This window comes from Pipra filicauda, unplaced genomic scaffold (assembly GCF_003945595.2).
Source record: "Pipra filicauda isolate LSUMZ 115617 unplaced genomic scaffold, ASM394559v2 scaffold356_size1356884_pilon, whole genome shotgun sequence".
NCBI lineage: Eukaryota > Metazoa > Chordata > Aves > Passeriformes > Pipridae > Pipra > Pipra filicauda.
The window spans coordinates 855,301-873,952 of record NW_024104483.1 but is presented as its reverse complement, the minus strand read 5'-3'; the positions used below and the strand labels follow the sequence as shown (position 1 = coordinate 873,952).

Here is an 18,652-nt window from a genome sequence, read left to right as displayed (position 1 = left end):
TGTACAAAACTCCCCCAGAGCATAGGCAGACTGCTACCTTGGAATAATAATATTAATCACTATTAATAATACATAATGCTTACATGCAAATGGGTGCTTCCATACACAAACACGGGGGTTCAAACACGGGCATGCAAATGTTGAAACGCTGGTGTTTGTTACATTTGATGTTCAGGAACTCTAGTGGGATTTTCTTCTCATGAAAGAGCTCATGTCTCATTTGATCAGTCTGGGATGCAGTTGGAAGAAAATTAATTAGTTGGAGTGGAGTGGACTAGGAATTTTATTTTCATGAGTATCGGACAATCTGTTTGGTAATTCAGTTGTAATTTCCAGTGTGAGATGGATTCGCAAGAGGACAGAGAGTGCAACTGTCATGGTTTTGTTACTGGAGGTGAGGCTGAGATAAAATCAGGCTGTTTTCCAGGGAGATTTCTCATACAAATTGAAGTTGTAGCTGCCAGTCAAATCTCTTTTCCATTTGTGACTCTCAGCTTTCACTTATAAATTTCAATGAATAACAAAGGAAGTCAAAGTCCTGCAAAAAACCATACTGAGCAGCAAACTATTTTTTGAAGTGCCCTTTTTCCTCCCTCACGTAGATGGGAAATAAATACAATCCCAGCTTCCTAAATCATTCTAAAATTGCCAGATACCCAATTTTCCTCCCATAAGAGGCATCTTAACCTCCCAGAAAAGGGATATTTTACTTTTTGGGATTCTCTGATTTCTTTCATCTCGATTTTAGGAGTTTTTATGAGAGGCATATGTGTGGCAGTGCCGTTGGGTCTGTCACATAAGAGAGGACTTGCACAGCAAACTGGGATATTGGAAGGGTGTCCAGCAGTGTAACTGGTTTGCGGGCACTGTAGGGGCTGTATTTTGGAAGGGTGAGTGTACTGCTGGCATGACATGTGTTTTTCCACTAAATATAAATCCCAAACTGGAAGTTGCATAGTCAAACCACACGTCCCTCAGGTGTTGGAGCTCTAACAGGTCTCTTGTCTGGCCCTGGTGGGACTGAGGAAGATGTGGATGAGAAGGTGGAGCTGCAGCCCTGCCTGGCTGCTGGCCATGCCCTGGCACTGCTTCTCCTCCTGGGCTGAGGGTTTAGGTCTCTTTGAGCAGCTTTTCCACACTGGTGCTGGAGAGGGGGAAGGCAGGCACAGCACTGAGAACTGGGGCCACTGGCTCTTTGGAGAAGATGGAAGAGTCACTCTTGCAGCTCTCAGGGCTGCAGGCAGCACGAGCCAGGGATCCTCTTTAGGGGAAAGTACTGCTGTGATTTCCAGATGGCCTTTCCCTTCAGACACATTCATCTGCTCCTGCTGCCACCCCGGAGAAGGCAGTGCTTTAGGTACTGCCAGGACTTTGCTGGGGGACACTCAGTGTTTTAGGGGTAGTGTAACAGTGAGGGTCCAATGCTAACTGTGTCTGAGCAGGAACAACTGAAATCAGAGAATGTTAATATTTTTGGACGGTTTTGGGAGGTTACTCCTGGGCTACATCCCTGTTGGGAGGGACTGTACATAACTGCTCTGAGAGCATCCTCTCTGCTCTGCTGCTGACAAACCACTGGAATAACTATAGTACTCTACAGGGAAGCTGCACCATGACAGTCCTTTCCACCACAGGGCAAAGGACAACTTGGGAAAAATAAGTGTAATCACCACAGTAAATATGAGGGAAGTTTGTAACTTGCTTGTGTGTGCTCTGGAACAAATGACAACTCTATCATTGGTGAGCTGCTGTGGTCACTGCTTTGGGGATTATGAAATGGCTGCAATTTGTTCATCCTCTTGGAAAAACATCCCAAGTTGTTCACATGGAAAGCAAATTGACTTTTTGTTTACATTTTTTTAAATGCAACCATAAAAGTTTATCTATTGTAAATTAATTTGGTTTTAGTCTTGTACTACAGTATTGCTCTATTAAATGCAATCAAACAATGGAAAATGTATTCAGGGAGCTAATCATCTGCAGAAATGGCTCAGTGAGTGTTGAGGCTGGACCACAGCTATCAAATGGAAGTCATGGAAGATAGAGATGTGAAAACCTATTAAATCACCTAATCCTTCAAGCCTCCAAATGCAAGGCTTTTTCTTGAAGAGAAGGACGTGTCAAACTGAAAAGAATTATAGCAGAAATGGGTATTTTTTTTGGCGTTTATTTTGTCGTACTGATACATTTAGCAATACTGGGGGAGTGGAAAGCAGGGTGTCACTTGCTGTTACACAGCCAGGTTTGTGTAACCCCTGATAATCAGAGTGTTGTGTTACTGTGGTGTCTTTATTCTGGGTAGCAAGTGTAATATTGTGTGTGGGAAAACTAGACAAGGGATGTCCGGGAATGCCAACCTTCAGCTGTGCCTAAAGCAGCTGCACGTGGGGACTCCTCCACTGGGGAATCCACTGGAATTATCAGAGGGGCTCAGTGAGTGCTTAAAGCCCCCCCAGTCACCACAGGCAGGGACACCTTCCACCAGCCCAGATTGCTCCAAGCCCCATCCAACCTGGCCTTGGACACTCCCAGGGATCCAGGGGCAGCCACAGCTTCTCTGGGCAACCTGGGCCAGGGCCTCCCCACCCTCACAGGGGAGGATTCCTTCCTAATTGAATTTTTTCCTTTTTCTCACAGAAGTGTGATCTGTGAACAGTGGTCTCAGAACAGAGGTTTAGTGAGCACAAAACTTTTCCATTGCATGGCAGGGCTTTCAAGCCAAATTCACAGCAACTGCCCCTTGGGGCTGAAAACTTCTCAGAGAGAGAACTGAGTCTTGCTTCAAATTGCCTGGATTTGGCAGAATTTGAAGTGATCACGTTTTCTTAGTTTAGTTGCCTGTTTGCAATGCAAGCATCTCACTCATTCTTGTGAGAGAACACAAACCTCCTCTGTGTTTGTGCATAAAGCAATGCCTTTAATCAAGTTTTGCTCTAATGGTGGGGAAATGTTATTAATAATATAGAAAAGCTTTTTCATGTAATTAAAATGGGGGAAAAGTATTATTTTACAATTATGCTGACAGCCTGTCTTTGATCTGGGAACCTTTGTCAAGGTAGGTTAGTAATGAAAATGAATGCCCTCTCATTTATACCTCTGAGTGAAGCTATCATTATGTTTACTAAGCCAGAACTGCCCTGTGAAAGTAAAGTACTGTATTAATTGTACTCCAGAATGGGATTGGTTGGCTTTTTTAACCTTTCCTCCCACATCTTGTCACTTCTGCATTATGAAGCTCAAGTGGAAAAGGAAGTGTGTGGTAAAATGACAACAATTTTTGCAAACATGTAAACAATTTAAAAGGTTAATAAAATACCAGGGCATGGGGAGCTGGATTTTTCAGTTTACAGTGGTGTGTTGTATGAATGGAAAGTCTGTAGGTGACTTGAAGGGGGCACAGCACTCTGGCCTCCCTGTATTCCAGCTTTGCCTCACAGCAACACAGGTGACAGGATCTGGCCCTTGTGCACAGACACTTGATATTCAGCTGTAGCTTAATGTGGAAAGGGAAAATTAAAATTCAAATGGAGCTTTGTGTTATTTTGCTCTACTGAAATCAGTGTTTTCAGACTTTCACATCATGCAAGGAGTTGTACATACATTCCTGTAGCTTCTGTTTTCCTTCTCCTCTGTTTCCTGAGCTGGCTCCAGTTTCCTAATGCAGGTGGTGGAGGCACAGGACCTTTAGGAACTTGGAGGGAGCAGTAAAAGGTCCTTCAGAAGCTGAAGGGATATTCCAGTGCAAACTGCACTGGTGGCTCCAGCTTCTACAGCAGCAATACCTGAGCTTTGTGTCTTAAACCCACCTGATATATTCAGCCTTGGCTGTAGGTTAGGTTAACCCTACATGACCCAGTCTGTAGCAAAGGTGGATAGAGCCTTCCCAAATCTTCGTTCGCGAAGCCCAGCCATGATGATGATGATGACATGACCCAGTGCTGTGGAGATGCTGATTTTCTTCAGGAATGGATGCAAGTTCCTGGAAGTTTGATTGTTTAGGGGTGGCATGAAAATTTTACTGAGGTCTGTATGTGTTAACTCCAAATACTTAGTTGTAATGCGAAGCTATTTTTGTAGCCTCTTTTTAAAAAAACCCTAACTTTATGATTCAATAGCAGATAAGAAAGTGAATGATGCCCTGCCTGTTTTCCTTTTCCTCTTCTCAATTTCTTGTAGTTAGTGTAAAGGCTGGAGGCAGCTTTGGAGAACATTTTAAGAACCATCATTCACGTCATATCAAGGTTTCCAGGATGTTATAAAATCTAAATTAAGAACGATGACAACACTGCCTGGAAATTACTTTGCCTCTAAGTGAGAAGAAACAAAGCCTGTGCCATATGTGTTGGACTCCAGAGGGGAATTACCATTTTGGGTGGATGGATGGGTTTGGAATGGCTGAGAGCGCTCCCTCACCTCTCGTGTGTGTCTGTGAGTGACTGGATGTGTGGGAGTGGGAATCCCAGCTGTCACTTGTACAGAGTCCCCTCAGATGGGTCACAGAGTTCCTGATGAGTGGCTGGTTATGAAAACTTTCCACAGCCACACAAAGTCTTCCTCTCGTACCCCACAGGTCACCACCTTGCTTGCAGGAACCTCCCACTGTGCTCTGCTCCCTGCTGAGACTGCCCAGACCAAACCCTTCCTTCCCTCCTCAGCCTCCAGGTAGCAGCAGAGTACCTGCTGAAATCAGGTTATTTCTTGATTTCTACTCTTACCCCCCTGTATTTATCATCTTATTAATTCCCCTTCATAATATTAAAAATGTTAATTCAGTGTTTGCTGAGTCTCCCGTTTCCCAGTGAGAATAAGACCAAGCTGTTTAATCTTTCCACACAACCCGCTGCAATTTTTTAGAATTGTTATAATTTTGATTACTCTGTAATGCACCTCCCAGAACAATTATGAACTCTGTAAACTGAAGCTGTGACAAGCTGTTTGTCAGAGATTTGGGCCCTGCTGAGGAAGCCTTTGGATACTGGCCTTGGAATTTGTGCTTCCCAGGCAGGCTGTGCATCAAGTGTGTGTTTGCTTTAGGGGGACATGGACACACATGTCCTCGGATGAGAATCTTTCAGGAAAAGGCAGCTTGGGCAGGGTCAGAGCAAACAGTGAGGGAGGATGGCTCTGATCCTGGAAAGCAGTGGAGCCCAGTAAAGGACCCTGGGCAAAACCTCTGAAAATTAGAGTTAGACATGAAAGGAGGGAAATGAGAATGGTCAACAAGCATGAGAAGGGCTGTTCCTGTGGGGTACAGCTGTTGGGATGGCAGGGTCTGTGCAGAGGGGCTGATGGTCACACAGGTGGGCACACAGGACATAACTTCTCTTGTCTTCTGAATCACAGAATGGGCTGAGTTGGAAAGAACACACAAGGATCATCGAGTCCAACCCCTGGCCCTGCACAGGCCCATCCCCAGGAGTCACCCCCTGTGCCCCAGAGGATCATCCAAACCCTCCTGGAGCTCTGGCAGCCTTGGGGCTGTGCCCACTGCCCTGGGGAGCCTGGGCAGTGCCCAACCAGCCTCTGGGGGAAGAACCTTTGGCTGAGATCCAACCTGAGCCTGCCCTGACACAGCTCCAGCCATTCCCTGGCTGCTGTCCCTGCTCCCCCCAGAGCAGAGCTCAGTCCCTGCCCCTCCTCTGCCCCTGCCCAGGAATTGGAACTGCACTGAGGTCTCCCCTCAGCCTCCTCTGCTCCAGCTGAACACACCAAGTGCCCTCAGTGTCCTCACACGCCTTCAGATCAAGGCCCTTCCCCATCTCCGTGTCCCTCCTTTGGACACTGTGATGGCTCAATGTCTTCCTTGTACTGCAGTGCCCAAAAGAAGCTGGGCTGTTCACAAAGCAGCAGAGTTGGTCTCATAGGAATATTGGTTTTCATCACTAGTGGTCACATTGCACATGGTCAAATGGGAATGTTGAGGAAATGTCTTTCAAGTGCAGTTTGGGACTTTTTCCTTTTTCTTTAATTTTGGGTTTTGCAATATCTGAAAGAATTTCCTCAATCTTCTCCATATTCTTGTATGTAGTCAAAGGTTTTCTCTGCTTTAAAGAAATGGCATCTTTTCAATTGTTTGCCTATTTGATGTAAAATCTGCACATTATTGTGGCCAAAATTAGGATGTTTTACTGCTAAAAGGATTGTTTGTTTTCTTGTAGAGACTCTGGGGAGAGCATAGTGGGATATCACCCTCTTTCTGTGAGAAGAAAGCTGCTGAGTGAAGGATCAAATTCTCTCCCCCCTCTCTGGCACTGCCACCCTCCCCTTTCACAGGTCTGATGAGCCACATCCCAGGGACACGGTGGGATACAGGAATTCTTTAGATTTGTGTTCCAAGTGTGAATTGCTCCACTAAAATCAGAATGTAGAAAAAGTAAGTTGTAACTACTTAACAAAGGAGTAACAACAGGATAAAAATAGAGGACTGTTCCTGCTGTAGGAGTGGCATTATGAGTGTGTCTGGCTCTGGGGGGGCTCGGGCATGAATAGGTGTGTGGGTGACTCCAAAAACCCCAGCAGATACTTTGTGTGCCATGAGTTAAAGCGGATACGTTACTACCCACAGGGACTTATTTCAAGTGGCTTATATTTGGCACAGTGTGACTTTAGATTACAGAAGGAAATGCTAAGCATGGAGCTCTTATTGCTCCACTCAGGCTTGGCAATTATGAAGAATAAAAAATTTACCAGAGCCTAAGCTCTTCCAGAGTTATAAACATGGGGAGAATTAAGGGACAGGAAAATTATAGCAACTCAGCTAAACCACTATAATTAAGGCTGAATTGCTTTTTATATTACAGCATTCATGAAGTAGAATGTTGAAATAAATAAAAAGTAAAAGCTCAAATACTGTTGCAGACTTAAATTTTGGTAGGACAAATCCATTTTGGTCTGACAGTGTGTGTAACTTCCAGTTTCTCTCATCCTCCTCCTATTCTTAGTGATGACGCCTTGCCCTCTGGATTCAAACATCTCCTGAGGTTCCTCTGCTAGGCAGACTGGGCTTACAGGTGCTGCCTGTGAGCACAACCCTCTGTCACACTCACTGTCTTTTACAAAAGGCTCCTAAACCACTTGTGTGAGTTTAAAATTCCACGGGAACGGGAGACACCTTCACACCCTTCTCATTCAGACTGAGAGCCCACAGATTGTAGGTCTGTGTTGTTGGATCTTTTTTTTCCCTTTTGTGGGTGTGTGGTTTGTTTTTAATTTTAACTAATTTGTCATTTTCTAATTTTGACTAATTTGTTTCATGCACTCAGTGCTGACACTTGTACCCAGCAGACCTGTCTTTCTGTGCATCTTCATCACCCCGCTGCTAATTACTCTTAAATCCAGGGGCCGGTTTCCACTGAAGCTGATAGTGATGTAGAGCCTTCAGACATACAAAGTTCCCCCAAATTTGATGAAAATCCACCTCAGTTTGAGGGAGAAAGAGCTACATTGAAGCTCCTTCAGCATGAAAATCCAGCAGAACTCAATCCGTGCTTGCATTGGGAGGCAGCAGCCAGAGCAAACCACATATTTGTTATCATCTGGGCAAATGGGAACGTGGGAAGAAGCTGAAAGTATGTTTGGAGGAGTTTGGCAAATACAGGACATGGGTCTTGCTGTTATTAAGCTTGTTGGGATCAGCAGGTCTGTAATGGGAATAAATTCCCACGTCTGAATTTCAAAGGCAGCTTCAGGAGAGCAGCTTTCTTCCTGGCAGGAAGAGTAGTCTGAAGTCTTTGAAGGTGATAAAATATAGAAGAAAACAAAATGGTCTTGGTGGAGAGAATTCTCAGGTGATATCATGCATGTGTAAACATCAGGAATTTAATCCCAGCTATATTCTGCAGTATAATACAAAATAAACTGGATCAGTGACACTGCTTGTGTGCTCCCCCTCCCTCCTCCATTTCATAAACCATAAGGCACTTCTTTGGGAAACCATAAAACTGAATTAAAGATCTTGCTTACATTAATTTGGGACTCTCTTTAAATTGTATCTTGAGTTATGAAATGACAAATCTTGTAAGCAGCTCTGAGTGATATTCTTGGTAAATTGGTTTCATGGAGGAGGGAGCGAGGCCACCTTCGAGCACTTCTGTGAGTTCCAACAAACTGAACATTGATCTCAGCATGTTCAAGAGAGGGGGGCAACCCTGATTTCCCCTTGAATGGAAGCAACAGTGAACCTTTTTTCTCTGTTTCTAAATTCTGTTTCATGTAAGCTTTGCTGTCTCTTCGCAGCCATCTGCTGCAGTGCTCTGCACTCTGAGCTTGTGTAACATTTCAGAGGGTTTTTATTTGTTTCTCTGGCTGTGGAGAAGAGCTGGAGGATGTGAGCTCTGAAAGTTCAGAAACAAAAGAGCAACTGAGGCAAAGGGCAGCCCAATTGAAGGTAATTTAGAATTTATTGTTAAAAACATAGCTGGTTAAAAAATCCTGAGAACGTAAAATGCAGTTGCCAGGCAATTGTCTCCACCCCCTTCAAGATCCCCACTTAACTCCAAATGGTCCTTCATGTTGTCCCTGGCTCGATGGAAACTGGAAGGTGGATGTGAGTCTCCCTAAATGCTTGCTATTTTTAAGATGATGAGCTATTTTGGATTATGAAATATGGTTGTTCTCTGAAATAAGTTTTGGTAATGCTGACAAGACTTTGCCACAGATGAATGGTGGATAACAGGAAGACAGACTTTAACTCAAAGCTTGTTAAGTGGAAGATACTATATATTTTCAAGGGGCAGGAACAGGTTAAACCTAATTTCTCTGTAATATATAGGCCAGAAGTTGGGTTGGAGGGTGTCTTTCCTTTGGCTTTAGGGACAGTAGGAATAGTCCCAAACAGATTTTAATTCATAGGAGTAATAAATTAATGTGTCTTCTCGAACTCTCTACAGGATGTGTTAATTCTCTTTTTATATGTGGTAAGTTTTTGGCATTAAATTATTTTTATAATTTTTATTTGAAAGAGTAGGTAGGTCTTTGTCATGTTTTCAGACTGGTCAGTCTATTCCAGAGGTGCACAGCTGGAGTCACTGGGCTTTTACCCAGCAGGGCCTTTGGACTTGTGCAGTGCACACTGAAATGTGGGGGGGTAAGGACAGAGCCTTTTTTAGGTGTCTTTGAGCTGTTAAACATTGACTAATTTTTGCCTCTGTGTAATCATACATCTGCCAGGGCTTGGAGATACACATCCCCAGGAGCTGGACTCAGTGATCCTCGTGGGTCCCTTCCAACCCCGAATGCTCTGTGATCCTGTGATATAGTTACGAGCAAAGGATTATGTTTCAAAATCAGAATGATCACTTGGAACCCCCCAGGCAGTGCCAGACTTGGGTCTCCTGCTGCCCCCAAGCAGTTGGAGTTCAGGATGTGGGCTGGGGCTGCTGAGGCAGCTCTGACCCAGCTGTCCCCACGTGCTCTGTCTGTGCTGGAGCAGCAACAGGAGCAGTGGGTGCCCAGTGGGAGCATCCCCAGCTGCTGTGCCTTGGGCTGCTGACAGTCAGAGTTCAATCTAGTTGAGTGGCTTTGTTTGTTTTGTCAAGAAATAGAACTATAATGGTTGCCAAATGACCAACAGAAACGAGGAACAAACGTTTTCAGGGCTGTAAGTGAGGATTGGAAGCGATAGCAAATTTAAAACAAAATTCTACAAGCTGTAGATTTTTACTAGAAGGTTCTAGAAATGTGATCTCTCTGCAAAGAACTTTGAGAAATTGGAAATGTCATTTAACTTCTGTGATTTTGCTCCAAGTGAAACAAATGCATCACATGTATGCCAGGTGTGCAGATTTTAAAATATGTGTGCATGTCCCATACTCTTCACTACTCAATGTTTGAGACCTCCCAGCTAATGAAAAGTTTCTTGGGATGAATTTCTTTATGATGCTGAGAATTTGGCCCAAATTTTGTGGGCAGTACAAGGGTGGACACTTTATGAGCTTTCAAAGCAAATCAATTTAAGTTTTGTTTACTTCATGAATTCTTGTGTAGGGTTTTTTGCATTGTTTTTTTCTTTTTGTTTTGTTTTGGTTTGGTTTCTTAGTTTTGTTTTGTGTTTCTGTTTTGTTTTGTGCTTGTGTTTTTGTTTTGTTTCTTTGTTTTGTTTTGTGTTTTGTGTTTTTGTTTTGTGTTTTTTGTTTTGTTTTCAATAATTCTGTTTCTTCCATAGCTGGAAGTTATCCCCTGGGGTTATTTCTAAGAGCAACAAACAAAGGCTCATTGCCCATGCCATTGATGAGATTTGCCATATTAGGAAGAATTCCCAGGAACTGCTCTCAAAAAGTGCTGATTTCTGCACCCTGACTCATCTTGACATTTGCATTTTGGTGGTGCTGAGTTCCAGTCTCCAGGACAGCTGTGTGACTTTTGTGGGGATCCCAAAGGTGGCAGATGCTTGGGCAGGTGTTGCCTTGCTGTGCTGCTCTGGCAAGGCTGGGGGCAGCTCAGGGAGTGTCTCCCCCCTTTACCTGCAGTCAGGTAGCTCAATAAAAAGTACCAAAGGTTTCTCTTGGCCTGATGCAAGAGATTTGAGGCAACAACCCTGATAATAAAAATTTGGGAGAAGCAAACCTGGGAGTGGAAGCTGGAGAGGTGACAAAACCAAGATTAAACCCACTACAGCCCCAAAGGAACCCAGATCCATGTGGGAGCATCCCCTGGCACTGACCAATAAATCATATTGAAAATTGACAATTTTGCTGGACATCTAATTTCTTACAGGAATTATTTTCCGTGTTAAATTTCATTAAGCTTACAATAACTTAAAGTGGTCCATGAAGAGAGAAACAGTATGAACATTTTCCCAAAGGAGCACTGGCTTTGCCTTCAATTAATTTTGTACAAAATACAGTATGAAACACCAAAAAGAGTTAACTGTAGATGGGATTTGATGCCCAAGTAGGATATTTTGAATTATGACTTATGTTAAAAAAATAAAAAGTCCTCTTCAGATGTAGGACAAGAGAGAAAGGGGAGAGATGTGCTTATTATAGTCAAGAACTGTGATGCATGAGCATCAATGATTCCATTTGTTTTATATACTTGCTTGTCATTTTAATGGTTTATTATCAGGGATCCAGTCAAAATTGGCAATAAAAAGAACAGAGCTTTACTTTGATTCAAAGTCTGCAGCAGATATGCCAGCAGAAAGGATAAATAAACATGGAAAATATGCCGTTAATAAGGGAAATACAAGTAGTTCTAAGCATATTTCACATGCTTTTTCTTTATTTTGGTTTCAAGCAGTGTTGAATGCACTTAAATTATTAAGTTATAGTGAATAGTACCTTGAACATGGGTTGAAATATTCCATTCTAGGGCAAACTTGGGTTTGTTCTTGTAAATCTATTCTTATAAATAATTTTCAGAGAAGAAGACAAAAAAAGATATGCTCCTTTCTGATTTTGTGTACTTTCCAAGAAGGGAGTATTTCCTGCATAAGAACCTCATTATAATTCACTGCAATTCTCTGTTTGAAGACAGGAAATCCACTGGAGAATTTTGTGGCATCAGGACAGTGTCTTGTTCTGTCCTTCCATGGCCAAACAGAGTGTAGGGGAGCGAGTGTAAAGTGCCTAAACACAGTTCAGTGCTATCCCTCTGTTTTGATGCCAAAAAACATTGGCTGGCCAAGCAATTGGCTGCTGGAAGGTCAGCTGGCCCTGGGTGAGGTGATGAACCGTGTTCTGTCCTTTTGGGCCACTCTCTCTCCATCCTACCTTGGAGCCCTGTGGGAGAAAGTCTTGATTAAAATGTTTCTGAGTAGAGAGCTTTGTGTACAATGGATTCTGTGCCTCAGGTTCTCTGAGCTGACACTTGTCTTCCTATGACAGGAAGAGAAAGCAAAGTATTGAACTGAGCAATTTTAAACAGCGTATTTGCACTTTTAAGCAAATGGAAAAATGATAAGAATGAGATGACTCTACTCTGGGCTTTGTCACATCAGTGGTCATGTGTACACTCCTCCTGCAGGGCCCTTCTGAGTTGTTTTGCTCTTTTACCTATTCCTTTTCTTTTGTATTCACTAAAGGTGTAGCCAAATGTCTTGATTTCTTTTGAGACAGTTCTAAAAATCCCCAACACTTGAAAACTTGAAGTGAGAGAAAAGTTTGTAGACCCCAGGGCACCACCTTACACCTTTAAACTTGGGAGAGTGGGTTTGTTTGTGGGTTTGTTCCATGTTAACTTCTCGTGAACTTAATTGCTGCTTCTTTTTCAGCAGATTAAAAATGTCTGTCTGTGCTACAGATCTGAGGACAGATCAGTCTGGAGACTGTGGCAGAGAGGAGGAACCAGCTTGCTCTTAGTTAGCAGCCCAACACAAACCTGATGGGAAAATCCATTGCAAAAAGAATCCATTTTGCTTTTAGACACCACGCTGCTCTTGGCATTGATCTGGAGCTCCAGAGGCCATGGGGTTTGTTTGTGAGATCCTCAAACCCCCAGTGCAGCCTCTGGGTTGGTGTGGAGCAGCTGGAGCAGCCCTGTGGGTGTCCTGGGGGGGCCTGAGCCTGGAGGGAAGGTGCTGTTGCAGTTCAGTGATCTCCTCAAAATATATCAGGGAGAATCAGCAAAACAGTGGGGAAAACAATGGCAAAATTCCCAGCAAACTGAGGAGGGTGTGGAGTTAAATGGTTATTAGCAGGCCAGGCAGGTGTGGTGGGTGTTTGACACTGCTGGCATGGAAACTGCTGAGGGAGGCTTTGCTGCTGCCCCATTGATTTCAGCTGCATTGGGGAATATTTTCTATCTGTATGAGTAATGCCTGCCTGGAAGTCCCCAGACAAAGTGGAAAAATGTGTTTAGTACCAGAAAATAGAAAAGAAAGTTTCTCTTTTCGGGAGACGAGTGTGTGGATGGACCTCCTGATCCTTCCAGGAAGGAATGGTAACAGCTGGAATGAACCTGTGACAGATGTTTGTGGGGGGAAATAAGGAAACTAAAAGGAGAGAGAGAGGAGTATTTTTGTGGCTTTGGAAAGAAGGAAGAACTGAACTAGGCAGCAACAGAACCCAGCCAGGCACATTAGAGGAGCCTCTCTGGAGGGTGCCCTCACGTGCAGACGCTCAGTCTTGCAGGTTTGTTAGACGGCACCAGCAGAGCTTTTGCAGCTGAATTGTGCTTCCTGTGTTTTGTTCAGGTCCCCAAACCCTGATCCCATGTGCCTTCAATCACCTCTTGGCCCGAGCTGGCTGCAGGAGAGCTTTGGTTGTGGTGGTCCTGCTGGACTCGAGCCCAGCGCAGCAGCCAGGGCTGCCTCTGTCTGACTGGCCTGACCTGCCTCTTTTTCCCTGACTGGAGTCCTGGTCTGCAGAGATTTGAGATCCATCACATGGGACTGGGACTTCTGGACACCAAATTGCATCTGGCTGGAGCAAGTGTAGGTCTGTCAAAGCCTGGGCCTGTGCACACCACAGGGGAAGATGGATTGGTGCTGACGTACCCAGGGCATTTTGGACTGACTGCAAGTGCTCGATAAATATGACACCTTCTGGCCATGGCAGCAGTCCATGTACATGGGAGCTGAAGTCTCCAGACATAATTCTTATCACAGTTCAGTGCTTAAGTACTTGTTCAAACACCCCAAACAGCTTATGAACAATCATTCACCTTCCCCACCTCTGGAACCCTGAGATTTACCACTTATGGAATATATTTCAAGGTGACTAAGGGCCCCAGGCTCCCCCAGACACATTCTGCTCCCTAATTTAAGAGTGCTGCCTTATGTGGGCACCTCTCTGATCAGGAGTCATCAGGATATACTGACCTTCCCTTGTCCTTGCTCTGGATGTGGGATCTTGTCCTGTATCAAAAATAGCGTGGCCAGCAGGAGCAGGGAAGTGATCCTTCCCCTGTACTCTGCGTTGGTGAGGCCACACCTTGAGTATTGTGTTCAGCTCTGGGCCCCTCAGTTCAGAAAGGATATTGAGGTGCTGGAGCGGGTCCAGAGAAGAGCAACAAGGCTGGGGAAGGGACTGGAGCATAAGTCCTATGGGGAGAGGCTGAGGGAGCTGGGGTTGTTTAGCCTGGAGAAGAGGAGGCTCAGAGGTGACCTCATCACCGTCTATAACTACCTGAAGGGAAGTTCTAGCCAGGTGGGGGTTGGTCTCTTCTATCAGGCACTCAGCAATAGGACAAGGGGGCACGGGCTTAAGCTCCGCCAGGGGAAATTTAAGTTGGATATCAGGAGAAAATTCTTTACAGAGAGAGTAATCAGGCACTGGAATGGGCTGCCCAGAGAGGTGGTGGATTCACCATCCCTGGAGATTTTTAAACGCAGATTGGACGTGGCACTGAGTGCCATGATCTAGTAAGTGGACTGGATTTGGACCAAGGGTTGGACTCGATGATCTCGGAGGTCTTTTCCAACCCAATCGATTCTATGACTCTATGATTCTATGACCTGTCCAACTCTTCCATGGTTTTTGAGATGGTGCAGTGGGGCCATCAAGTTGTGTGTAGGCAGATTTCCCACAGTGTTACACTGGAGTATAAAAGGTGAAAGTTATGTTTCAAAGCTGTGTTAGGAGGCTGTTCCCTGTTCCTTGTGTTGTTCAAGACTCTCTGTGCTGACTGGGACTGCAGTGTGGTGTGGTACTGAGTGCACTGGCTTGAGCACAGACAAACTCATACCTGTGTGGAGACCTCCAAACTGCCTGGGTGGGATTGCATTTCCAAAAAACCAGAGAGGAAGTGGTAGTGGTGAATTCAAAGGCTGTGCATCAGGGAGATAAATACCCTTGTGTTTTAAATGCAGTCCATCCCTTCCTGCTGCCCAGTGGAGGGTTGTGCAAAGCAGAGTCATGCTCAGAAAAATGTAACTGCTCTTGCTTTGCACCCCTTCCTGGATGTCCTGATCCCTTCCCTCTGCCCCAAGGGCTGTTCCTATTCTCTACTACTTTTGAAAATCTCAAAGCATGTGGGAGGGAAGAGGATATTTCCAGGATAAATCCTCCTGCCTGGGGTGTCTGGAGCCCACAGCATGGCCTGTGGCCTGTGGCCCATTCTTTGTTCTTGGGATCTGCTCCCTTTTCTTAGGGTTTTTCTGCTGAACAGCTGAATGCACTGGATGGTCACACTTGAGAGCTTGTTATTTGTGACCATGAGCAGAGGGTTGAGCAGGAATGTCCAGAACAGCATCCTGTGCAGCCAGGGAGACACATGAACGGGTGTGCTCCTCACTGTCAGCAGGGAAGTGTAGCTTCAGCCTTTTTAAGTGAAGGATGCTGCTGATATGGCTGAAAACATCCTATGCAAAAATTAGAACAGGTATCCAGCCCCTGAGCAGTGATACTGGGACCTCTACTTCAAAATAAGCCAAAATTCCTTGCAAAGAATATGGATTGCTTTCACACTACGCAGAGGCCTGTTCATTTTGCATCACTAGTTTCCCAGTTATTTTTGATTTTCTGGCTGCAGCTGTGAAAACAATGGACTTGTGAATACTTGCCCTCTCTTAGTCTGGTCCATACTACAAACACTGTAATTCTGAAAGCCTCAGTACGTTGCGGCCAAAAAAAAATATAAGTGTTAGGGATCCCTGTGTAGAGCTGTGATTTACAAGCAGCAGGGTATTTTATTTTAGCTGGATATACAAGTTCTACTGGGCAGTGAGGTGCTCAACCAACTAGCAGTGGGCTTAAGGGTGCTAAAATCAGTGAGAGATATTAATGACCTTGGGTTTGCACTGTAAATTTGCTTGTATAGCCAAGGGGGTTGTCAGGTGTCAGGGCAAAGAGGACCTTTTGTTAATCTGTGCAGGGGGATGTGTAGCACTGAGTTAAGGTTTTCTGTCCCTTGGAAGGTGAATTCCCCACTCATCCTGATGCTCCAAGGGCAGGTGACACTTGGGCAGAGCTGAGCAGAGCCATGACTGGGCTGTTCAACATGGGGACACCCTTGGTCCTCAAACCCATCATTTTCTCGTGGCCTTGTTTACTCATTCTTTGGACCAGGAGGACAAGGGAAACAGGATGGGGATTTTTGGTGGTGGTGGTTTGAATCTCTTGCACTGTGGTTTAAATCAATGTTTTAGCACTGCAGGTCTTCTGGCACTGACATTTTAAGGCAGTGTCTCATTCTTCTCATTCTTCAGCTCATTTTAGAGAATATTCTTGCTTTGTAAAAGTAGGAAGTGGTAAGGACTGCCCCTGTCTGTTCCTGCTGCCCTGGCTCCGAGAGCTGAACACAGGAATTTTGTCTGACACCCCTGAGGCAATCCTGAGCCAGCACAGCCTGATTTGCAGGCACAGGAGTGAGCTGGTGTTTCCCCCAGTGCAGCCCTCCAAAATATGTGCAGATCAGATACTCGTTAGTCAGACAGAGGAAACACAACATCTTAATTAGCCAGGGAGTTGTTCTGGTTGTGTGTGTGCTGTATGGAAAATAACATGTTAAAGAAGCAACCACAGCAGAATAACTATTTTAATTTAGGTTTTTTTTTTAACCTATCAATTTTATTGCTCATTTTGACCACGAGCCTAAATTGTTGTGATTTTTGCTGTTTATTTGTTTTTTTTTCCTTTCCTTGGTTAATATCTATTTGATGAGCTGGGTATGACTGTCAGGTAGCTACAGTTCTGCACTTGACGCTCTGGTTGTGTGTTTGCCCAAAGGGGCAAGGATTTACAGGAGCTGATGGGAGCCTTGGCTGTATAAGGAATACAGGATGAGGCAGATATTCCACACAGTTCACCTTGTTTATCTAAGAGTAAAAACAAGAACTGAAGAGGGAAGAAATAAGCTTTTATGGGCTCTGAATGAAAATGGCAGTACTCCATCTTCCCATGAAGCTCTGTCTTTTCCCTCTCTCAGCTGTAGGAATGTGACATTTCTAATTTGCAGTGCTGTAATAAAAAGCATCACGTGACAGAACCATCTAATTACATCATCATTCTTTGCAAAATATTCCATATTTCATGAAACCATGGCACAGCAAGTGCAGTGGAGCCAGCTGGCACCTACTTGGCAGGAATTCTTTGGAGATACATTGCTTTCTTCTCTGTTCCTCTTATAACCTCTGCTTGTTGCTTTGGATGCTGATGTTCTGGTTTAATAGGGCTCATCCTTTTCCTGCGGGAACATCAGAGGGCTGGGAAGAAGAGTTTGTTCAGCTTTAGTTTCTTCTTACTATCAACTCTGGGTATGTTTTAGCTGGTTTATTTTTTCCCCTCTGGGTTTTTTCTTTCTGCTGTCTTCCCCATCAGAAGATGTGTATCAGGGAATGGGATCTCTTAAAAGCTTTGTTTCAGAATTTAAAGTAAACATTGCCTTTGCTGTATTTTTCCATAGCTAGGGGAAGTTATAGTGGTTCAGCATTGCTAAATACCTAGAAAGGATAAATACCTACTAGTGCCCCTAGTTTACAGACCTGAGATTCTCTCATCTTTTGAGAACATGACTCATTACCCCATCCTATTAATAATAGCAGTGGAGATGTTATTCAGTTCTTCTCACAGTTATTATTTGATAGCATTTACTTTTACCTTAATTTGCTTTCTTCTTTATACTTGATTTTTTTTCTGGTGCTCTTTCAGTAGTTAAAATCTTTTAAACTTAGGCAGTGCTAAGCTGGTGACTTGTAGATTTTTGACTGCCAGGTCACTGCTTTTTTCCACCTATTTTTGTGAAAATAGAGATGAAAACCAGCAGTGTCTTGGCCCCACTCTGGTCACTGCTCAAAGGTAGCTGGAGAAAGGCCAGGGGGTCAGGGAGCCTGGAGTCAGGGCAGGGCAGGGCAGCTGAGCACTTTCCCTGCACTGGGAACGTGCATTTCTCACCTTCACTCCCTGAGAATCCAAAGCCAAGATGCTCCTGCAGCTCTTGGAGCAGCCCCTGGTCCCACAGAGCTCCTGGTGCCTCCAGGGAGGGTTGGCAGAGTCATCAATCCAGTGCTGGAGACCAATCCCTAAGTGCTGTCCCAAAGCTGGGGTGAATTGAGTGTGAATCCAAGGAATGTTTCTTCATTCTCCCAACATATTCCTTTCTCAGTCTATATTGCTGTGTCATAGCTGTAACCTTCCACAAGCCTGTGTAACCACTCCATTCTTCTTTGTGCATTGAATCCTAAAATATATTGATTTTTATATTTTTAGATATAAATTAAGCTCTTCTCTACACATACTGATAATTAAAAAAACGTCACTTGACAGATACAGTTAATATCTGCTGGAAGATTGAATAAATCCTGATCTTAAAAATAATGCATTTTAAATTACTGAATATTTACTTACTTATCTTGCTTTTAAATTTATGTTTAAAATAAAAAAGGAAAATGTTTTTGAATTTTTTTGGGAAAACAAATAAAAGGGAAAGAATGTTGGGTATAGTTACCGAGCCCAGCCAGCTCAGCTCTCTAAAATCAGGCACCAGTGCCTCTGAAGAATAAAAGATGAAAACACAAAACAAATAAAACAAATAAAAGCTTAGAGCAGAAAACAGATATTTAATAAAAACATGTTGATGCTAAAAATATAAGCACTTATAATGCACTCTAAACAGAGTGAGGGAATCAAATATTCAGAGCAAAATTTTTCTGTTTCCTGGTGGAATCAGGTTTTGTGTGAAAGCAGTAATTGCTTGTTTTACTCTGGGCTGTTTGTTTGTGCCAGAGCTGGGGGGAATCTGGGACTCCACGCGGGGGGAGTGGAAGGCTTAGACA

At 44.1% G+C, this 18,652-nt stretch overlaps 1 long non-coding RNA gene across 1 annotated transcript; it reads right to left on the bottom strand.

Moving 5' to 3' along the window:
• Nucleotides 1-16,728: 16,728 nt before the first annotated feature.
• LOC120323847 lies at nucleotides 16,729-17,875 on the bottom strand. The gene is made up of 4 exons (XR_005564744.1): nucleotides 17,772-17,875; nucleotides 17,478-17,609; nucleotides 16,957-17,083; nucleotides 16,729-16,838 (listed from the first exon to the last, which is right to left on the bottom strand). It is a non-coding gene; the product is annotated as an uncharacterized LOC120323847 (long non-coding RNA).
• Between the last annotated feature and the right edge of the window lie 777 nt (nucleotides 17,876-18,652).